Below are 24,711 nucleotides of genomic sequence, written 5' to 3'. Positions count from 1 at the left end.
CCAGCTAAGCTGAAATGGGACACTTGATTACCCCAGCACAACATGGCAACTTTAAAGAATGAGTGTTCCAAGCAATTACTCATAAAATCTTTTTCTGTGCTGTCCAGATAGGAAACATCTCTTCATCAGAGAAGAGAGAATGCCAGAAGCTCATAAGGTCAGTGCTGCTTCTTTCTTTCTTTTTTTTTTTTTTTTTTTTTTTTTTTTTTTTTTTTTTTTTTCACTTTTAAAGACATTCTCTTGTATATAAAGCTTGCTGGTTTGGCATAGATACAACATGAGCTCTTGTGATATAGAAAGGAAATCTGTCTGCTTGTCTCAGTGTTTATATTTATATAGTCACTGCTCAGCCCTAAAGCTGTTCTTCAGATCTCTAGCTAAAATAAATGTCACACACTGCTGAATTATTATAAAAATAATTCTGTTTATTTACAAATATGACAACAAGCTGGTAACTTACTGAGAGTCTTGAAAGGATTTTCAGTCTTTAAAGAGATATGTTCCAGCTAGCCTTTCTCCACTCTCCCTGAATATCATATTCTAAATCCAGCTATTAGCCGCTTGCCAATAGATGTGTCTAGTCTTAGTAGCTATGTATTATGATGGATATAAAGGACATTATTAAGTATTGGGAAAATACTCTTTATGGAAATAAAATTGCTCAATCCTCTCTCACTTTTTACGACTGTACTTGGCAGCAACTTTTATCTCATCTTCCAGGGTGCAGTAGGATTAAAACATGATGAGAAAATAAGAATGAAAATTGAGAATGAGATTTAAAATTAAATATGTTGAAAATGTAATATGATAACAATGAAATGCAGGATATTTTTGCTTAGTGCCAGCATTTTACTATACAACATCTATTTTTTGCACACTTAACAAAGAGGAAGCATTTCCCAGTGCACACATTTTCTTTCAAAATTTGCAAAACCGGCAAAATATTTATCAGTGCACAAATAAATATAAAAGAAATCTCTTCTGTTTAAAACAAAGGTATTTGTTCTGTATTTCTCTTGGGTAATTAACATGAGAAAGAAGAAATTGCCATGACAGAGATTGAGAGACATGAGACTGGAAAAAAATATTTAATGACTGTTATTGTTTACTTAAATATTTTGGAATATTCAGTATGACTTTGTCTACAGGTCTATATCTGACTTGTTCCAAAATATTTCAGCCAGTGAAATAATTTCATTAAATATTTTCTCATGGTGATCCCAACCAATATATAGATCAAGGCAGACTAACTAATTTTACTGTATATCAGCCAGTATTGATAGATCTCTCCTGCAATAATTGGCATGTAATATTTATATTACATGCCAATATATATATTCACATTTATAAAGAGATGAAGTGAACAGCTGAGAGAGTAAGGTAAGTGAAAAAGGAGGAACATAATTCTGACAGCTTTCTTTCCTGTTTTTTCTAACCAGCTGGTATAAATTATCAGCACGTGTACTTTGTCTGAAAAGTATATGAAGTCTTATTAACAGTTACAAACATATCTTAAGGATAGTAATAAATCTACATACAGAATTTCTATGTTAAGCAAAGGCACATTTACAAAAGTTTTGTTAAACGTTCTTCAAAGGATAGAACTTTCCAAGGGATTATAAAATCTATTCAGTATAAAAGCCCTACAGGAGTTCAAAACATTTGGCCTTAAAGAAAGTGCAGGTAGCTCATTATGAAGTATATGTACTCAAAAAGAGACACAGAAATGCATGAAAGTTTATTTCCTCCATATATCAAGATGTGAAAAGGTGTAAGGTATATTCTCAATTTATAATGAAGGAGCTTCAGCAGGTATAAAGGAGGGCCTTTACCTCCAAAAATGATTATTAGCATGCAGAAATCACATAGGAACAGTGTCTACATTGCACTGGGTATTCTTATTTAGAACAGGTAACCAGGATTAATTTGAAAAGGTGAGGTGTACATACCAACATCAGTCACACTTTGAGCTCTTTCTGGTGTTATAAATAAGGATTTTATATTGCACTGTCCAATAATATTAGTAAAGCTGCTTGATGAAAAGTAGATATTTCCATCTAATGTCAAGGGATTTCAGTGCATAGGATCATAATTCATCCTCTCCTTTTCCCTTTAATGAACTCATCACCATGATACCTGACAGCCATATTAAAAACCACAGAAGCCAGAAAAAGCAAAGTCACTGAACTGAGTAGACCTTTAGCTTCTGCCTCCAGCACTGACTGATACCTTGAATATAAGAATACAGTAGATTGATTTAGATTTTCTTCTTAGATTTTCTCCCCCAGCTCCCCACTTTGCACAAACTGGAATTACAAACAGGAACATCTTGCCTTGGTGTGTGACTTTGTGCTGCACACTGGGAGCCCACACTTGGGACAATACCAGCAGCTGCAGATGTTTTGGTAAATTCTGCAGAGAGATTTGCTTCATGCCCTTTTCCAAACTTTGTGGATTGCTACAGATCTCAACTCTGTAAATTAACAAGCAACCCTTTTCATAATTCAACTCTATCCATGCAAATGTGAAGTTGTTGTTGTGTTAATCTTCTAACACTGGAATAAAATTTAAGAAATAATCCCCCACAGAATTCAGGAAAGAACAGATTAATTAATGTGAGATGCAGTTAAGAAAAAAACTAAAGAATAATGCCAGTTACTAAACTGAACTCTGGAATAGAGGTGGTGGAGAAACAGATATCCTATGCATTTTTTAATTAGTTTCCATATTTTCAAATAATTAAACAGTCCAACAATACAATACTCATCTAACAAAAGAAAACAAAGGCTTTTTATTATTTCTCTTTTAAGTGGAGTTCAATACCCTGATTGGATATCTTTGACCTCATTTAGATCAACACTTTAATTGTCCTTCTGTCCAAAGGAGCTCTGTATGCTTTGTTCAGATTACAGTCTTCTAGCAAATGTGTCTAAAATATGTGATTACCACTGATACCCGGTACTCCAAAAAAAATGAAAAAAAAAAAAAAAAAGTATCATAAATGTATTTTTCTCTCCAGAGAAAGGAATCTGAGGGTAGTAGTAATTTAGATCTGCTCTTTCTAGTATAAAAACATCTTTAGTTTTCCATAGTTTGGCAAATAATAACACCTAAAATAAAATATGAAAAGGGACAATGCATTTAAGTTGCTGCAGCATTTTTCAGAGAATTTCAGAGATAACAGTAGTTCTTGTGTGGAGAAAGGGGAAAGGAAAAAGCCTTTTGACTACACTAGAGTACAGAAAAAACATGTACGGTTTAAAAACAGGAAAACAGTATTTCCTGGATGCCAGAGATAGTAGTGGAAAACAGATGCCCTGGGATCTGCCCACACACCAGCAAAAACATCAGGCTTTCAGCCACAATAAATTACTGGTGTTAGATTAGTTTCAGGGGGGGAAAACAAAACAAAACAAAAAACAAACAAAAACCCCCCCCACACACACACACACAAAAAAAAAAAAAAAAAAAAAAACAAACTAAAACCAAATAATATCACTTATCTGTATTTGTAAGCTTCAAACCAGATTTTCCAAAGTGGCAGAAAAAGTCACCAGCACAATGAGTCAGCGTCAGAAAATTCAAGGAAAAGTGCTTGTCCCAAGGTCCCATTAAAAGAAGTTTGCACACACCTTCTCCTAAATCGGCCAGCTTTTCAGTTCTGAGGTTGATACTATCGATGGTATAAAAGAGATCCTAACTACCTAACTGTTTCTTTGGCTAAAAACATGAACTATAACCTCTAGAAGTCTTTAGACCTATACTAACAAAGAAGGCAAAAAAATATAAAATATGAAAAGGTGTTATTTTTACAATAACCTAAATTAATTGACACCTTGGTTGTACTAAATGAAAAAACAGATTCAACTAGTATTGACACTTCAATTTTTCTTTTGATGGGATTATAAAAATGTTAAACCATTTAAAACAATTCCGTGACATAATTCTTATGTGAAAGAGGGACATGGGGGAAAGTTACTAGTTTGTGTGTTTTCTATCTCTGCTATTTCTCAACTAAATTTAGAACATAAACAGTAGAAACTCGTTGTGGACAGCTTTTTAGCTGAGATTTAAATAAAGAAATATTAATTCATGTCAAAGTTGCAAAAATGTTGAGGACTTTTTAATTTGAGCTTCCAAAACACCAAACTCCTTACAGCTCAGGACTTTCTTTGTGTCTTTACTAATGAACCCAATGGGAATTTGCAAAGAAGTATGAGAATTTCATAGCCAAAATTAAAAATTCTCTTTGAGAGCCCATAGATACAGAAATCTGTAGGCTTGTGTTTAATCTCTGTGATTTTCTTCTTTTAACTCATGGCTAAGAATCCAGTGCAGCAGATTTTTATTTTATAAACCACAGAACCGGCTTCGGTCTTGCAGCTAAGGAGATACACTGAAATTCCTACAAATTACTACAATAGTTCCTTTTAATTGAATGAGAGCCTGCTGAGAAGAGAGAGACAAAGCAGGCTGGAGATGTACAAAGTAAACAGAAGCTTGCAGAAATACAGGCTTTTTGAAAAGATTCACTGTTCTTGCCTCAACGGCTTTAAAAATAGACAAGTGTACAAAGAACTAACATATGTAAAATCTTACATTAAAGTGAGATTGACTCGTTTAGAAGCAGTAATACAGCAGGAAAGCAGTCTGCAGCCGGCAAAAGTGCTGCACAGTGGGAGGCTTATCCCAGCAAACGGCAATTCACACCTGTTAATTACTCTGAATAGGCGTGCACACAATGCTAGGCATGGCATCTATCCATTGTTTGGAAGCAGTACTAATGTCATCTCTTATGCTACTGTTATAAGAGAAATGAAAGCTTAACGCGAGTCATCTCCTTGCAAATCATCAGTTAACTCATCATAGCATTTGCCAGAGGACCCTTAAAGATCCTGAATGATAAACTATTTAAATAACATGTATTTCAGGTTTATGGACAATTATGGTAAAGTTGTTGATGGTGAGATTGCATGAAGACTATATTTCAGGTAAACTGTTATTTAAACCATCATTAGTTACTTAAAGTTTAAAATACATGTTTGTACTAGTAATAATAATTAAAAAAACCTCACAGAAGTTTTACTTAAAATTCAATAATTTTCTAATTAGAAAACATGTCAGTTAAATTTGAAAGTTTTAAAACAATGTTTAAATAATTTGAATACTAGTCAAAATTTAGCCATTTAATTTGACACACTTGAACAACTTAAGATCTTTACAATTTCATTCTAGTTTTTCATGATAATGCTTCGATAAACTCAAACTGAAGGCATGAAATATTTTAGGAATTCTTCCTTTATCAAAATTATTTAACTAAAAATACTTTTACTACCTGCGTCTATTGTGTACCTAAAACATTTTTTGAGCAGCATTAGCAGTCCTGTCTTTAATACTAAACATTAACACGCTCACTCTCCCAGCAGCTCTGAAGGTGGTTTTCAGTAAAGAAGGATTTTAAAAATATTGTCTGTGCTATTTGTGTATTCAAAGAGTTGAGGCTGAAAATACTTTCGGGCATTCTGCGCATTAAAAATATATAATCATATATATAAAATATATAATCATATTGAGAAACTCTTTAAGACAAATAGAAGTCTCAAATGAGAAAACACATGCATAGGGACTTGCTAAAAATTTTATGTTTATATAGACTCTGAATATGAAAAGGACTCTTCTGATTTTTTAAGAGTTAAAAAACAGTAAAAATCCAAACCAAATAGGAAAAAAAAGCAAAAACCAACCAACCAACCAAAAAACCAAACAAAACACCAACAAGCAAACAAACAAAAAAAAAAAAAAAAAAAAAACAAAAAAAAAAAAAAACAAAACAAAAAAAAACCAAAAAAACCCCCAGCAACATACAGGAGTTTTGGACGGGGTCAGTAGGGAGAAAAATTTCACATACCATCTGTCATCTAAAAGCATTAAAACTTCAAGATTATATATTTCATGCTGGTCTTTTCTCTTTCCACAGAAAGTAGATAAATGCACAGCTGGAGACTTATTTACCTTTATTTCCAATTCCATCAATATTGGCATTGATTTCACTTTAAGAGCAGTTCCCCACTGATTTTAGAGAATCTTAATGACCTAAATTACATAAGATCCTTAGCTTTTAGGAACATGAATCCTTTCTTAAACGTTTGTACTGAATAATGTATTTCATTATTGTACTTATTAATATTTATTTTCCATTAAAAAAATGAAGGGATCCTGGGCAACATATTCACCATTGGTTTGGATTTGCCCTTCACTTGAACAAAGAGTTCAAAGTAGTAAGCCTGGTAGTCAAAGTTCACAGCCATTATGATTTTTTTTTTTTGCCAAATAGCTTTTTGCTTGTGTAACTAACAATGAAAAGGCCATTATTTGTTACTAAACACAGAATGATTGAGGTTGGAAAAGATGCCTTGAATTCTTCTTTTCCAGACCCCTGCTAAAGCAGGGTCAGTTACAGCATGCTGCCAGAAACTGCCAGTCAACTGTTGAATATCTTCGGGGATTTAAATTCCACAACCTCCCTGGACCTTTTCCAGTGTTCAAACATCCTTAAAGTAAAAATGTTTTATCTAACATTCAGGTGTATTTTCCTGTGCCATTATTTGTGCTAATGTTGGTCAGCAACAGGTGATCGAGTTTGTTCAAGGATGAAATATATTCAGAAAACTTTTAAGTGATTATTATTCCAAGTGTTTTTTTCTGCAATGATGATTAATTTTGGCTTGTACTTGGCCATATTTATAAAATATTCGATTATACTCACTAAAATTCCCAACGCTAATAACTTTCCGAGGTGCAACCCACATGTATTCAGTAGACTTTTCTGTACTAATGCCTTATTGATAAACCAGCGTATATATGTATTAATTGATCAGTGTATGGTGGGGTTTGCCTCTGGTGTTGATGTCAGAAGAACTTAAAAAGTTACGGGTTGGTCGTGAAATCATGATAATAGGATGCCAGAGCAATGGAGCAGTGAAGGGTTCCCAGGAGAAAAAAAAATTCCTTTTTATTTAGTTGACAATTAATTAATCAGAAATATTTAAACAGAAATTATAATAAAGTATAATGTTAGATAATTACTTGGTGGCAGGTGGTAGGATGAAAATACCACCTTGGATTTCCTTAGGTCAATCATTAAAATGTTTAAAAACATACTCCTGAGGGTGATTTGTTTATGTAAATTATATTGGAATGTGCTGGACCAAGACTGCCAGGGACTCAGGATGCTGACTGGCTCTTGCACACCACATGAAAGAACTCTGCTTTAGGAAAAACACTTTTGGTGACCCAGATTGTACAGCTATAAAGCCTTGCACAGATCTTCTTCCTGCCCCCAGCAATGGAGAATAGGTTGAGACAGGATTCCAGTGCACACCAACAAGTTTATCAGGTGCTCCAAGTCTTTCTCTTCAGCGTCCGGGTGGTAAGTGACTCAAAGGTGCAAAGCTCTGGAGACATGAGCAAGGACAAAAGAGCTGTGACTGATAAGTACATTTAATTTCATCCATGGGAAATAAACAGTGGTGTCCACAAGGAAAAGTGATATTAGAATTTTATTTTTTTTTTATCTAGCAGGTAGCTGCTTCATTTCAGAGGTAAAGGTATCTTTGTTGATACCTCAGAGCAGAGTGTAAATGATACAAAGTGGTGGAAGCCCTTTTTCCCATGTAGATGCCCAGTCCTGATGGAACATGCACCTTTGCTGATGAATTTGGAGCTCAGTGCAAGTGATATAAGGTGTGTTTATACATACACATACATATATATTTTTTTGTACATATACACAGAAAAAATACAGGTGCCTTTAAGTCAAGCAGTGAGATCAGAGGCTTGATCACTTTTTGCACATGTTCCATTTACTACTTCAGACTTGTTGAATTGGAAATGATGTGTTGGTTCACATGGGGAGAATCCTGGAGGAAATTATCAACTTTTGGAAACTATCATGCTGCCTCATAGCCCTGATTGAGGGAAAATGCAGGCTATATTGAATGCCATTTTACTGCAGAAGAAAAAAGAATGGCAATAGATAAGGTGAAAGGATATACAGAGGTTTTGGGGTCTGAAAGGCACCTCCTTTTGAGCTGAATCAATATGCTGTTTGTAGGCAGCAAGGACATTGGAAAAATTAATGCTCTAGTAGGGAAGGATCAATCAGAGGAAATTAATGTTTTGATGCTGGAGGATTCTGACAATGACTGAAGAAGACCAGGGGAAAACATGAAGGCATCCCCAGTCAATCCTCTAATTCCAATAAAGCTGGGGAATTATACAATAGATTTTTATTTTTTTTTAATAGATAGCAGAGACAGTAATCACTAGTTGTAAGGGCCCACTAAGTAAATACCAATTGTTGCAGTAATGGCAATAAGAGCTTTGTAGCCATTATCACAACCTCTATGTACCAGTGGACATATTAAACTGATTTATGAGTTTTTACCTTCTACATATGCCAGAATGTCCTCTTCCATTGTTAAGATGAAATTTATTATGCAAGTGGTATTCTCAAATAACTTGTGAAAACTCTGTACAGCTATACATCCTCAAAGAAATGCAATGGAAGGCTCAAATCTACTGACTAATGGGCCGACCTTGGAAGAACCTGAGGATAATATCCCTGATGTGTCATTGAATGTGGTAATTCCCCAGGATGGGCTTCAAAGAAACCAGGTAATGCAAAGAATGTGACTTCACTTAAAACAAAACTCAAACTACTAGCAAAGCCAGCGAGAGTAAATTAATATCCTATTAGACTGGAAGCACATAAAGGATTAGAGTCCTTGGTAAACACTTTCTTGAAGTGTGGATTGCTTAAAGAGCGTCAATCTGAATTTAATACTCTTACTTTACCAGCAACGAAGCCTAATTTTCAGAAGTACAGACTGGTACAAGACTTAAGAGTAATAAAACAACTAACATGGACATACCAAACTCCAAGTCTCACATGCATTAAGCTGATGAGGGGTATCTCATTCCTCAACCTGCCAGTCATGCTTTTTTTGATACAGCTCAGAGTATGGTTGGCTTTTTGGACTGCAAATACAGATTGCCAGATCATGTTAAACTTCTTCTCCACCAAAACTTCAAATCCATGTCTCCTGTTAATCTGTTCTTGACACAGCCTTTTTTGTGCCACTCCATTGTTAGAAGTGTTTTGTTAAATAATTCTGAGTTCAAATTTCACCTAAACTGTTTAATGTTACTGTGTTTTCTATCAGATATCCTTTGGTCTTCCACTTCCATCTCTTCTGCTAAGAGATCATCTCTTCTGTTGCCTTGGACAACAGCCCAATAACTTTCAGGGTTTGGTTCCACATATGGCCTGAGCAAGTGCTGGTATTGTGCCATCTTAAAACAATGTGTTTGGTGAATGCCCTTGACTGGGTGCATTCTCAGACTCTGCAGGTGCTCAGCATCACTTGCAAGGCACTGACCTTGCAGGTTTTTCACAGCAGCTTTGCTGTCTTTGGTCTTGGGCCATAATGGGCTGAATTTGTGTGAGGAGCTCTGAGATCTTTGTCAAAGAACACTGCATCAAAAAGCACAAAATCTGCCTACACATCACCGAAGAAACCTAAGAGGCTCTTGGATTTCCTGAGGTTAAACCAGTTTACAATAGTTCTGAGTGTTTTGCAGATTATCACTTATTCATCTCAATAGGGTGCAGATAGTGTTGGATGGCCATCTGTCCCTTGTTTCAGCTGCCAGTAATCAGCCACTTGGCAGGGCTAAACAAAGAATATCTCCATGATATTTAAAGACATACTGGACATTTTACCATGAGATTCCTGCCAGCAGTTCTATATTTAGGACACATTTTAGTTAAAAGAAGATTAAACGTAAGTGGAGTGTTCCAGAGTCAACTGAGTCTGAAGAATAAGTTGAAATAAACATTGAAGCTTTTCAAGGATCTTAAAAGTTTAGTAACTTCATTTTATATGCATTTTTCTTTCTTGCATTTTACAAATCAAACCAAATGTATGATTAGATTAATATTAAATGAGTGTATTCTCCTACCTCATTTTCAAAATAGAATGAACTGGAGCGACATATGTCTTCAGGTATCTTCTGACTCAGCAAATCATCTTTCCAGAATGAAATGGGAGTAAATCTGAACTAGATCAAACACTAACCAAACAGTACAATCAATACTAATTTTTGATTCCAAACATGCAAATGGGATAAACAACCAACTTTCTCCTCACAAACTAAAAAAAAAGTCTTCAAGTACTACAATCATGAACACTTCTGAAATTTCAATAACTACTTGACCATCATATAATCCACATAATCCCAAAGTGCAATGTTTTCTTGTTGGAATTAAAGAGAAATGTAGTCCTCATTGCCCCTCTGAGTTTCAAACCCAAACAAACTTGGATAACCATCCACTAATGAAAGATACAAAACTTTCTGGGAGCTGGCAAAAAAAGCAAAGCAAGTGCATAGGAGAGTCATCATCCAGTGAGCATTCACCAGCAGAGGTTTTAAGGGACCTCTGTGCTAGATTTAGCCATTTAAGTCACTCTGGTCTTGAATAAACTTCAACAACATTTTCCATGCCTTATCCAAAACATTTACTGAACAAAAGCTGCCTACGACTCATTTTAAAAAAAGAAAAACAGGCCTATCCAAGAGTTGCTCTTTCTACAATATTACAATAATTTAAACACATTTTCCATTAAGTTTCAATATAGTTTAAATTTCTTTCCCCAGGCACATGTGGCGGCTGAGAAGCATAACACACTGTGCTATGTTACTGCAAAAATTATTTCTCTTGCAAAGGAAACACACATTGAGCTTAACACTACCTTGAGCTTAAATTTCCTTACTATTCTGGACATGTCTGAGAATTTTTGTTAGATTCTGATATAAATCATTTTGCTTCCGAAAGTTGCCACTTCTATCACCTACTCTGATCAAGTCTGCAGGAAAAGAAAAAAAAAAGTAATTCTTACTTTCTTTTCTGTCTCTTTTTCTTTCTTCTTTTTTTCCTAGTCTTAAAATGATTTTGTAAAATAATCTTTGTTTCTTGTCTTTTTAAGCTGCAGCAACCCATGTTAGAGCTTTTACAGGTATATGATTATGTGATCAAAGTTATCAAGGAAGTGTAACGCTGCTTAGTCACAAAAAGCAAAGGAACCAAAATTCCTGTTTATCAGTTCAACTCATATACAAAAATCCTTAAATGAAAACAAATATAATTAAATAGTTTAAACCCGAAAATGGGTTTCAAACTGTTACTGTTCAACATATCACATTTATACTCTAACAGCATCAGGATGATTATGCTGGGTGATGGCCCAGAGAACATAAGTTGAAGTTTTATGTAAGACTGATAAGCAGTAAGTTTCAAGCCAGTTTTGATAAAGTGATGCACCATTAATGTATATTTGCTGAATATAATCCTGTTTAAATCCTAAGATTTAAACTTTTGATGACAAAATCTGAAATCCTCAGCTAATTTAAAACTCATGAGAGATGAAATTGGCAATAGATTTCAGATTCTTTTGAGTGATGACAGTACCAATTAAAACCAACACCAATAATCATGTAATCTTATTTAAAAAGCCCAACAATTTTGTAGATATGAAAAAAATGCTGAACCTTAAGTTAAGACACAGCATTGGAAACTTAGTTTGCTGTGAGCCATGGCTTTAGCAAAATTAAAAGACCTCTATTTCTCATTTGGATTATTTTTTTTCTTGCAGCATTATAGATTAGCTTCAAATAGTAAAATATAAGGTATCCTTTGCTACCAGCATAAAATGGGCTTTATTAGAATTAAATGTGATTTAAAATGGGGTGGTACAGACATTAAGTTTTTCAAAACACCTTTAATATTAAGTACAAGCAATAAATCTTTTACTATGAAATCTAATAGAACAGTGTAACTAGCCTTTAGCTCTTAAGATTTACTACCACTCCTTTAACCTCCATGAACCAAATAGCTTTGGTTTGTGTATTGCAAGCATCAAGAGCAGGTTTTAACAAAGGTTTTCAAAGTGAAGCCAATAGCTTCAGCAGGTGGCATGTAAAGTTTTAATAATATACTTTCATATGTTGCTGAAACAAAATACATTGTTTTTTTGAAAGACTTAATTTCTTCAAAATTTGGACCAAAAAAAATTACAGGAGAGCTGAATGGATTTTTCATGTGGATTTTTAGAATTAGTCAGGAGAAGAAAACAGAAAACTGAGAGCTTTGAAATAAGACCGAAAACGAGAAAGTTTTATGCCATGATCGCAACTGCAATTTTAGCAATTTAGTATTCAACAACATAAAGGGGAAGAAACACCCTCCATGTTTTGTATATATGCAATCCACATTTACATTATATAATATCTGTTTTATTTATTTAAAAATGTCAATAGATTTAAAGGAAGATGTCAGATTCTCTTCTGTAATGATACCCATTCTTGTGGCATTTTCAGCAGCTGATTATTGCTTTCTAGGATTTCCCAGCTAATCTATACAAGCCACAGGAGAGTGCATATAAACTGTGTTATATCAGAGGTTCTTGGCCCTCAGTCACCCCTCTTGCACCAGCTGCTTAGCAATCCTTGCACTGAGAATGGAGAGTATGTGAGTCCTGGGCTTGATTTGATGGTTGAACAGTCACGGCATTTACTGCATGAATAAATAATGCAGGCCAAATTCATGCTTTGTCTAATTCCATTAGAATGAATGTGCTTACTCCAGGGATCAAAGTAGTTGGTGGGTATGTGTGCACAAGGGCAGTAAATTGTGATGGTATCTGCCTTCCTGGAAGATGTAAAATGTGAAATACAAAGAAATTTCATGGCTGGGGGGTGAAACAGTTTGATTTATAAAGAATGAACTAGACATCCAGTAATTGAGTAGTGCTCTCTTTGACCCTGCTTAGGACAAATGTAGATGTTTATGTTTCTTTTTGGCCTTTATTTTCTTAAAAAATACATCAGTTTCATTCTAGAAACAACAAAAGAATGACAAATCCATAATTGCAGGGACTATCAGCATCAAAAAAGTGTTTTCCTTGAGTGCACTTCATTGGGTTTACCTGTTATCAGGAAATTTTGGTATTAAATTCACACAACCTCGCCAAAATAGCACAAATAAAGTAGAATGTTAAAAAGCAAGCAGCTTTCCCTGAAACTTTGGTGTCACTAACTTAATTAATAATTCTATAAATCCAAGTAGCTTTTGATGCAGTTCCCATTCCAGGAACTTTCTGTCTTACACACACACACACACACACACACACACACATATATATATATATATATATATATATATATATACACAGACACACATATATGTAGGAAATACTGTTGGATCATTTTACCTACAGTATAGTGAATATCAAGGCAAGACCTTAAAGGAGATGACCTCTGCTTGCCTCTTCTGTATTAGCTTGATCTGCAATGTGTTGGACTTGCAGGAAAACTCTCATAAAATGAAAGACTGGATCAGATCCAAATTTGCTTATGAAAAACTACTCATCCCAACTGGGATTAATTAGACAACTGATTAGTGTCATAGAGGAGAAACATTCCATAACCCTTTAAAAACGCTCCTAAGACTTGCTATTATTAAGCCCCATTTAGACTTTGACACTTGCATTTCATGTAACCTTAATTTAATTGAAAACAAACAAAAATCCCTTTGGTTCCTTTCTCACCTGAGCTGCTTAAAAGGATCTGTCCTTCTGTCCTTTTACCTTAATCAGTCATTACCACCTTAGAATCGTCATGTTTTTTCCACTGGTTGACTAGTCTCAGAATTATGCACTAGAAGGCAGAAAGAAGGATACTGACTGATTTTCATAACATAAAACATCAAGAGTTGGAAAGAAATAGTTTTGTTCCTGTATTAAAGTTAGGGTAAATTGACATGGCAGAAACAAAGTAAATGAAATTTCAGATCTTACTCTTCAGAATTCCTTTTTGAAGAGGAAAAGGGAAAGGAGAGAAAGAGCAGAGATTTAGCTTGTTGTTAAAAAGTATGAAAGGGCCAAATATTTTATTGGTATAACTCAACTAAGTTTCAGTAGAACTCTCTGTATCTAGTAGTATCTACATTTCAGACACACTAAACTCTGTTTACCCTGCTTTAGTTTCATAAGACTAAGTGTCGTAAATAGCCTACACCAGACACAGCTTATCGTGGTAAAGTTTGAAGAGATACAAAGGTTACAAAGTAGCACAGGACCATAAACCCTCTTTATATTACAGGCTGGGAAGGAGAACAGAACTGCTACTGTGCCAGTGCCATGTGAAAAATGGATTATTGTCAGTGGGAATGAAACAAGGCTATGATCTCCACTAATTCAGAGTTCTTTTCCAGCTTTTTTCCTCTAATGTCTAATCTGCCAGTTTAAAATTTTATATTAGTTTCAGCCCTCTGGAATTTTTTTAGCAAGTTTTTAGAACAACATAGCTTTGAATCATAAGATCATGAAATATTTCTACTTTGTTCATTATTTCTAATATGTTCATTAGAAATAGTTGACAATTTTTATTGAAACAATTTTGGATTGGAAAATTTTTTTGACAAGATTTATAAGTATATACTCAGATATACATATAAAAAGCAGTGTTATATTATTTTGATTGAATAAAATTATATGAAAGCATAACATTCCCTTGCTCTACACTTTTAACATACTTCCAGTTTTAACAGCTTTAATTCTGAGATAGGGAAAAATAGAAAAAGAAACATCCTCATAATTTTTATCTCATCTTTCTCCCTTTTTAGGTTTGTTTTCCCCTTTTTTAATTAATTATCTTTAATAAATAACAAATTTATCAAATATAAACCACCTGTTTTTAGACTGAAATAAGGCTGACATCTTAAATGATTAGCAGTCACCAGTGTCCATACTGCTTTTTCTGTTCCATCATTTCAGATAGTAGTTGAAAGTTATACCAGGTCACCTAATAAAACAATCTTTTTTCATCTTTTGGGGACAACTGATCCTAATGCACTGACCCTGTTTTAGAAAGCACAAAGGCTGTGAAAGACACTCCCTTAGACTGGGTCTGGTCAGAACCTGGTTGGCAATTAAAAGATTTCATAAATGGTGAGTTCAGGCCAATGAACATGGCTGAACTCAACTTGCTTTTGTATCCAGAGGAAATTCTTGTTTAATATGCATTTCAGATGTTGCTGCTTTTCAAAATTTTACGGAGAGGCATCCAGCATTAGTGTGTCTTTTAGCTCAGTCTCATTCTTCCTCTTCAATTTATTATGGTTTTATGGAAATTACAAATGAGCTGTGAGAAGAAAGGGAGACGAGATTTTTTTTGGAATGCTTTAATATCCTGTCAGCAAGCTCTCCAGACAGAGTTAAGAAATTTTGATAGGATGGATATTTTTTTTTCCTTCCTTCCATCTTCTTGCTTACTAAAAATAAAACATATGAAGATGCACAGTTTCATACAAAATCACTCTGCAATAAAAAGTGCCCATTATAGAGTGTCAATGGGTGTGATAACATGCATAATTTACCTAGGGGGAGTATGCAATTAGAAAATTAACCTTTTACATTTCTCTCCCTAATCAGATGCAACAAATGACTACAGAATAACACATTAGCAGCTGTATTTACTGTATTTGCATGCTATTAACAAGAAATTGATTACACTTCAAAAGAGGAGAATTGAATCTGTGTCTATGAAAAGCACGTTGAGATGGCATGCATGGTGGATCTTTGTATCCTTTTTATTCTTCCTTTCATTCTAGTAAGGGTGCATTACCAATGCCAGACATCCTAAGGGCGTGTTAAAACACCTCAATTTTTCCTGTTTTCAGGAACAAATGTATTTGTCATATCTTTCTACCATGGTGATTCCAGCTTTGAAAAGGGCTATTTAATGCCAATTGTAATGACTTTTTTTTCAAATGAGATTAATATTTTTCTATTAAGAAATGGATAGACACCAATTTCATCATGAAAGAGCAGTCTACAAGTAATAATGTATTTTAATCACTATGAACTTTATCTGAAATTATTAATGTAACAAAATTAAAGTCTCCATATCTGACTGCCAATATCCAGAATATTTCTGTTCCTGTATTGTCAGCCATACAAAACGTCATGTCTATGGTGGTCTCAGAGGAATTTGGGATGACAGCAGGAGACACAAAGGCCAATAGTGCAATCCTCTCTTTCAGCATGTCATACTTTGTGATATCATCTATCAGAAATGACAAGGGCTTTGCGAGGACTGTCTCCCTTTTTCCACAAACTGAAACAATGTGATTTCTGTCATTCTGAAGATTACTGCTCTTCAACTATAAATATACATATAAACTTCTGAGGAAATTTGATAGAGTTTCACTAGTAAGTGGAAAAAAGTCAGTTTGACAAGGAGCAGTCAGGTTCTGGAAGAAAAAAAAAAGACTGTTTTGGAAGATGTAGGGATACCAGTATTACCATAGCTGAGATTGACCCATGCCCCTCACAGCAAGGAAAAATTAGTCATTAAGAAAAATGCTTTTATAGTCACTCTTCAGAATGTCTAACATTTCACCAGTGATTTTTTTTTCTTTGTTGGGAAAATCTAGAAGATGGTAAAAAGTCAGACTCAAGATCTGAGTCTCTCTGGCAGGGCTATGTAAGCTTGGACAAAACATTTGTCCCCTCTGAGCTTCAATTTCCTTGTCTTTCAACTTAGGATAGCAAAAGTCCCTTACTTCATAGGGGTGTTGACTGACTGAATGCAGGAATGTTTGAAGTTTCTGCAATTATAATGGGGATCTGCGTCATAGACATCTTAAAAAGCTTAATGAAATTTCAGTTCTATAGACAGTAGTTTTATTCAGATTTTTTTTTCTCCTCTGTTATTCCTGCATAATATTCCACTGAAATTTCTCTTTATATAGTTATCTGGGACACCTTATTCTGATTTTGTACTTCACTCATGCTTATTCAGAGTTTCATTTTTAGAAAAAAAAAATAGCTGAATTTGGCTAGCTGGGCTTGTTCAAGAGAAAGACTGAAATGTTCCTATTGAAACTAATTTTAGGTTGAAGGTGTTCCACTGTGACTAGGAAGAAAGGGTTCAAGTGGCCCCTTTTAGGGTTTAGTTCCCTTGAAGGGAGGAGCCCAAGCTCACAATTTTAGGATTTTAACGACTTGTTAATCAGTGAGGTTTAACATATATATGGTAAATGAACTGGGGTCACAGACTGGGCCAGTTGCTAGAATCCCTAGAAAAGCACAGCAGTGAAGCACGACCACCTTTTCCATCTCCTGTGACTCAATTTTAAATAGCAAGCAGCTACATTTGTGCTTTTCAAGGTGGCATGTCCAGCCAGTACATCTCTGTGCTTCCTGATGGGAGCTAGATAAAGACTCCTTAGGTAGCTTCATGCAAAGGAAGTGGTGGAAATTTTGTTCACTGTCCACCATTGTGGAGAAGATTTCTCCAAAGTGCAGCTGTTCAGAAAGGCTGAGGTGAATCTTAAGCAGAGTGTTTGCTGGTTCACTGACTTTTATTAGAATTCTGCAATAATGGAGCATATTCACCTCAGTACTGTGGAAATAGACTTTTAAATACTCTACAAGTATGTATAAGGACCTGCACCATCACAGAGTGTCTTAAGTATATGTTGTGTGGCGTCACATATGTATGTGTGTGGTATAATGTACCTATATGTATGTATATATGTGCACTTATCTCCATGTGCTCAATGCTTAAAATCAGCAATCTCCCTGTGCAAACATGAGATATATTCTACATGATGACTGCAGGTAAGCATTGATCAGGATGTTGGTTTCACCTGCTTGACAGGCTACACCCTACATATAGTATGACAGGCCTACAATAAATCTATTAAGTTCAGTTGCAGAATATTTTTTTCCCTGGGACATCAAAAGTGAGCTGTCAGAATTGTGTTCAATAATGCTCAAGTTATTTCCCTGTAGAGGATAGAAATAGAAAAATAGTGCTTAGAAGGTGAGCTTCTGGACTCTATTTTATAATCTTTGTTGGTTATGATGAATTTTCACATTTTTCATCAGCAGGACTATGGATGAGTCACCTTATTGCTTTGGGTGAAAACAGAACTTGTACAATTTGATTTAGTATGTTGTGTTGATATGTGTTTTTAAACTTAAACAACTGTTTCAAATGTAATTATTAAAGCAGTTGAGCAGATGCTGACCTGTTTTTTGCTTTATAGTTGCATAGCAAGGAATATTACCATAAATCATAAATTGCTTTTGAAAAGACAATGGGTGCAATCTATTTCATCATACAGCTTAAAGGTTAGTCCTGATAAACTGCTGTTTGGAAGGTTCTGAGGAAAATATAATAGTAACATCTATCCTTCTGTACTTAAAAAATATGAATGCCTTCAGAGACTTGGATTGCAAATTTGATTTTTTATAATTAACCAAGTCAAACTAACAATATGTTTTATTATACTGAGACATTACACTGCATGGTCATCGGAGTTGATAACCTATTTAGTAGTTTCTTATCGAATGAGCTATTCTGAATGCTATTACTACCCTTCAATTAATTGAAGTATTCAGCAAGAGTATAGTTCACGTACAAGAACATTATTTTTAATCTTCTAATACTGCATGCATCAAGTTTCACATCATTATATCAAAGTGTTATGCCTTTTTACTAGCAATGAAGTCAATAACCTTGATAGTAATTGGTGAATATTAAACACTTTAGAAGTTCATATGAGGCCTTCAGCTCATGATACCTTAATTTAGGTAATTTTGGCTTATTTTCTTTGCAGACAAAGGTGACGACTTGATGAAAACAAAACGTATTAGAGGTTATTCATTTCAGTCCTATCTGAGAACAGAAATGCCAATGTAAAAAATGACACAAGAGTATTACCTAGAGTTGAAAAGGCATGTAAAACTTCTAATTACTTCAAGAGGTTCACATGGTCCCAACTCTAAAGCCTAACTTGGTCCCTCTGGAAGGCGTTTCTTCCTTCCAGTATGTCAGCCACACCACACAGCTTGGTGTCAGCAGACTTGGTAGGGATGCAGTCAGCCCCACTGCCAATGACAAAGATGCTAAACAGTGCTGGTCCCAGGGCTGATCCCTAAGGAGTGCCACTTGTCACTCATCTCTGCTTGGACACTGAGATATTGACCCTACTCTTTGAGTGCTACCTTCCAGGCAATCCTTTACCTACTGAAAGGTACATTTAACACGTCCATGTCTCTCCAGGTTTGAGGCAAGGATATTGTGTGGGAGAGTATCAAACACTCTGCATGAAACCAGGTAGGTGATGTCAATCCTTCTTCCCTCATTCAGTATTTCTGTAACCTTGTCATAGAAGACCACCAAATATGTCAGGCACGATTTTCTCTTAGTGAAGCCTTGCTGACTATCACTAATCCCCTTGTTTGCCATGTGCGTTAGCATAGTATCCATGATTTTTGACAGGTACTGAGGTGAGGCTGACTGGCTTATATCCTTCTCCACTTGTTCCTTATTTCTCTTTTTAAAATGGGAGTAGTATTTCCCCTACTCCAGTCAGTGAGAACTTCACTGGACTCCATGACTTCTCAAATAGGATGGATAGTGGCCGAGACACTTCTTCTAGCAGTTGCCTCAGATGCCCAGCATTCTGCCTTGAGGGTCAGGTGTGCCCAGTTGCTGGGCTGTGTGTGCTTTGCGCCTCTGCATTCAGTCAAAGCAACATCCCACATTCAGAGAGGCATTCTCCCCATCCTCCTTGCATGAAAGCTGCCACACCAGGTTCCCCAGAGCCACCTTTTATGGGAATGGGGGCAGGTGCTGTCTTGTCAGGCCCTGGCTGCACCTCTGCAGCAGATTGCCATTTCAGGAAACCTCCCTGGAGGCCACAATCCCCTGCTCTGCTCTGCTCTGCTTTGCTCTGCTCTGCTGTGCGGGACACTTACTTTCCTTAGCTCATTCTTTGGTATTTCTGCAAAGGAAAAAACGATTAACATTGTTATGAGTCAAATCACAAACTTTGATGTGGACTTGTCTTCTACACCCTAAGAAAATAAATTTAGATCAAGGTTTACTTACATTAATATCTAAAACTCTTAATAATGCTGTATCAGTCTCTGTTATTGGACCACCAGATAAAGGTGATTTGACCCAGAATCTGGAACAACAAAATAGTTCTGTCAAATGAGGCAGTGTGTGTGGTTCAGTTTATTCTCTATAAAAGGCAGTGGTTGATACTTGAAAAGATACAGTAATGTAAACATAGGCTAATATGAATCCTGTTAAAAAAAAACCAACAGCAACAAAAAAAAACCACAAAAAAAACCAAAAACAAAAACAAAACAAAACAAAAACAAAAACAAAAACAAACAAACAAAAAAACCACAACAACCAAAACCAGCCAGTCAAGAGGTTACGTTTTGATTTGTTTTCATTTGACTTTTCTCTGTAGTTTTTTATTTGTTTGTTTGGGTTTTTTTGTTGTTGTTGTTTTTTAGTTAGTTGGGTTTTTTTAACAATGCTTGAAATTCAAATTCAGCAGCTCTTTGCAAGAATTCTGTGAGGTCTGTCAGTCTCCATCATTTCCTGTATATATATCCAGAATTGTGTATTCTGCCAGAGATCCTTCTAAACCTTACTGGAATTGCCTCATGCCAGCATTGGATGAGCACTCCGATATTGTCCATGAGGATACAATCTCAATATAAGAACTTACAGGAGAAATATTTAAACTTGTAATACTGACAAAAAAAAAAAAAAAAAAAAAAAAAAAAAAAAAAAAAAAAAAGTTAATGGTTATTTCTATGTATGTCTATTATATCCCAGCACTTTCAGAAGAAAGACAAGGTGTGAACTTTAAAAGCTGTATCTAAAAGATGATTTGTAGGTGACTGAAAGCTAAGATTAAGTGTGAGTTGGTGGCAAATAATAAATCAGTAAGGCAGTTTTGATCTATTCAATATTGTCATAACCCTGACCCAAAGGGGAATATAATCAAGAAAATATGGCAATATTCTTATAATATATGGCAGTATTCTTATAATATTAGCAATTTTTTCTATTTACGTAACTTATTTCTCTACAATATGGCTTAAGAATACTAAATCCAAACTCTTGGGTTTGTTTGTTTGTGGGTTAGGTTTTTGTTTGGTTTTTTTTTTTTTTTTTTTTTTTTTTGGTTGGTTTTTGGTTTTTTTATTCTAAAAATAAAGTTTAAGAAATGCAGGGAGATTTTGGTATGTCTCAGGAAATGCAGACTATTTTTTTTGGAAATCTGGTATTCTTAGAATACTCCAGTGCCTCATAAACCGGAATGCTTCAGGGTACTTTGTGTTGGATCTGCCTCAGTAAACATCAGACAAGTAAAAGTTGTCATCTAAACTAGTTATCTAGTCTTGTTTTTTAGTCAATGGTGAGAAATAAACACCTTTAGGGAGTGATTCATCTCACTGAAGATGAGCATCTGGGACAGCTTAGACAAATTGTCTGCCTACAACGTCTGGTTCTCTCAATAGTGAGAGCTTATACAACTAGCATAGATTGAGACAATCTTCAAGGCATTTGAAACTAGACAAGACAATCCCATGGTTCATGCCTGTTTGGAATCAAAGAACACAAAAGAAGAGAAAAATAACAGTATTTAAATATTCAATTATTCCAGGAATAAGTTAACCAAATAATTAGCAAATATTTTCAAACTATTATTTACATCTGTTTACTTTTAAGCACTTGACTAGTGAAAGGAAATGGTGTTCAGAAATACACTATTCAGCTATTCTCAACCAGCATTTATTGAAAGATCTAGTGATGTTTGCATTTCAAAGTGTAAATTCAATGTTGTTTGCAGGAATTAAAATGATGTTTTTATATTTTTAAAGGGGGAAAGCATAGATTATAATTTGCATTCTGAAAAGTAAAACAGTGAGAGGAAAGAAATAAGGGTATTCTAGCAGGGATTTTGAAACACAAATCATAAAATCAAAGGGAAAAAATAAAAAAAATTCTATCTCCTTATGAAACCCCGTTCTTATCGTATAGCAAAAGATAATCACAGTGACATAAGATTTGCAGTCTTAATAACCATGGAATAAATCTTAAAAGATACACTAAAAAAGAAAATCTCAATACAATGCAAATTACTTTGGCAGGAGAGCTGAATTATTTAAGAAAATAATTTGGACTTGCTAAAGCTTATGCAGCTGAATAGTGGAGATTTATTTGCAAAGCATCATCATGAGTAGTAAATTCAGGTGGCATTTCCTGATTTTATTTAAGTGTTCTCACAGTAGTCTTTCACTATACAGATGATAGAGTGAAAGTGATAAGTAATTTCTCTCAGTTTAATTTTATGAATTAATATTTTTGATACACATTTATCCAATATATAGATGATGTGATCTGTTCTGCAGTTATGTCTAAACATGACTTGAACATTGGAGGCATAACCAAGTTTTTTTATTTCTTGTGGGCTTGGTTTTGCCAATTGAATCTCTTAGTTTGCTAATTCAAAAAAATGAATAGTACCTAGAGGTCAGTAAGAGAATGCATGCAAATTTTAGAGGATATCTGAAAAAAAATGCAAAAAACCCAAAATGCCATATCAACAATAGGCAAATTGCTGGGGATGGGGAGCAAAACTACAGCTTAAGTTACAGCAGTATTCAGGACTTAATAAACACTTTCTACCTGTGCCCCAGGATGTTCATGTAAATACTATCATTCAGAGGTATCCAAGAATCTATACCCTTCAACTCCTATGCCATAATCTCCCCTATATTACTCAGTTCTGAATCTTGGTAAGTGCTTCACATAATATTAGAGTTTTAGTGCTTTAGGATATGTGGAAAATCATAGCAGGTCTGCAAGAACTGTGTGCCCTCTGGGATGCTCACATTTGTCAAAGATGCAAGGTTGAATATACAGGGGAGGAATATAAACACACTTCATCACCACTTACCACCACTATCAAATGGAAGGAGGTTGAGTCTGTTCTGCAATGTTCTCACTTGTAAAATATGACTATTGAGTACACCAGAAGGTGACAATTCTGCAATTTAGCATTCATACTATTTTAAAAAGTAGGAATAAGGACAGAATACACTTTTTTCTCTCTTTTTTTTTTTTTTCCTGTTTGTGTGTCTGAAAATGATTTTTTTTTTTTAATTCAATTTCGCTGATTAAATGCCAGGGTGAATTAATTTAAAAAACCCCATGTTTGCATACATTCTTCTGTAGATTCAAACTTAGCAGTTGCTTTCATTTATTGTATCAATTGCATAATTAATGGTGGGGAAGGCTACATTTTGGATATGCTAAAAATTTTCTCTTTAAGACTGATGTATGCTGACAAAGAACATAAGGAACAGCTATCACAATCCCTTTAGCCTAGTATCATGTGTTGTAATTCTCTAGGGGAATGATTTCTCCCTTCTGATCCCCTGGAGTTCCTTATCACAGAGTGACCCTTCCTTCCTTCTCTGACTCCATTGGCTATGGTCCAGCTATCTTTTCCCTGAGCGGGGGACTATATAATGCCTTACCCTTCCCTGTTCTCTCTCTTTCCCCCCTGGAATTTTGAAGAATAAATGCCTGGGGAAAGGGCCTCTTCTGATATCTTTATCTCATCCTTGGTATAATTCCCTCCAAAGCCTCCTAACAACTGAGCTAGCTAAAGCCCCCAGAGGCGGGTGGGGGGTATCTATACAATCATGTTTCTGAAAATAGACAGTTGTGAATGCTTAGGAAAAATAAAAGTGTCAGAACTGAGAAATTTATACTGTAAGACTTCCAACAATTTGGAATTCAGCATCTTATGTCAAACTTCATCTTCAACTTTGTGTTTAATAGCTTGACGTGTATTTCTTTCATTTGTTGATTTTTTAACTGCAAAACAACAATGATACAGCAATTTTAAATTTTGTTCTTTAATCTTTGATGGTATATATTTGCTTAATAATTATTTATTAATGATTATTTTCTTAATAATTTGGACATTACTGAAGAGTCCAGCAACTACATTCAATGAATATTAATACTGAAGAGCATGTTTTGTCACTCCAGTAATATCTACAACCAATTAGGTTTTATAGATCACTTCAGTAAAATCAACAGGAACACCAATTTTCTGTCCTTGAACCATAAAGAGTTATTACTTCATCAGAGTAAACTCTAAAATGCAGGAAGAGGTATTGGAGCTTTGGAAATATAATCTGGAACGTGACTTGGATGCAGATATGACAAAGGACACCTGGGTTTTGTTTTGACTCTAAGTCTGTAAAGTGCCGCCATACAAAGTGTCTCACTAAGTGGGTTCCTCGAAAATACGAAATGCCTCAAATCCTAACATTGCAAATCACTGTGTCAATGTAAGGAGATAAGGAGCCTTTTACTACATGCATCCAAAAGATCTCAGAAGTGCTAGAGAAATCTCTGGAGGACTGAGTCCCCTGGCTGTGCACTCTTTGGTGCCTGGCCCCAGGGCCCCCCACTGCCACAGAGAGCTGGCCCCTGGCAGCAGCCTGTGTGTGCCTTGCCAGCAGACTGCACGGCTGCAGTGAACAGCTGCAGGGAATGAGGTGATAAATTAAAGAATTATGGTCCAATGATTAGGTCATTAGGTTCTCCTGACAAATGGTTAGCATATTAATTGGTGGTTAAAATTGATATCTCTATTTTGGCTTCTGATAAAGAAGCTGAAAAAAACTGTCTGATTATCATTAGAGAAGACCATCTTTTTATTTAGGTACACACATACATAATTTTGGA

This window comes from Chamaea fasciata, unplaced genomic scaffold, assembly GCF_029207755.1.
Source record: "Chamaea fasciata isolate MVZ Bird 193981 ecotype frontalis unplaced genomic scaffold, bChaFas1.0.hap1 SCAF_7, whole genome shotgun sequence".
In the NCBI taxonomy this organism is placed as follows: domain Eukaryota; kingdom Metazoa; phylum Chordata; class Aves; order Passeriformes; family Sylviidae; genus Chamaea; species Chamaea fasciata.
Note: the sequence above shows the minus strand (reverse complement) of the source record.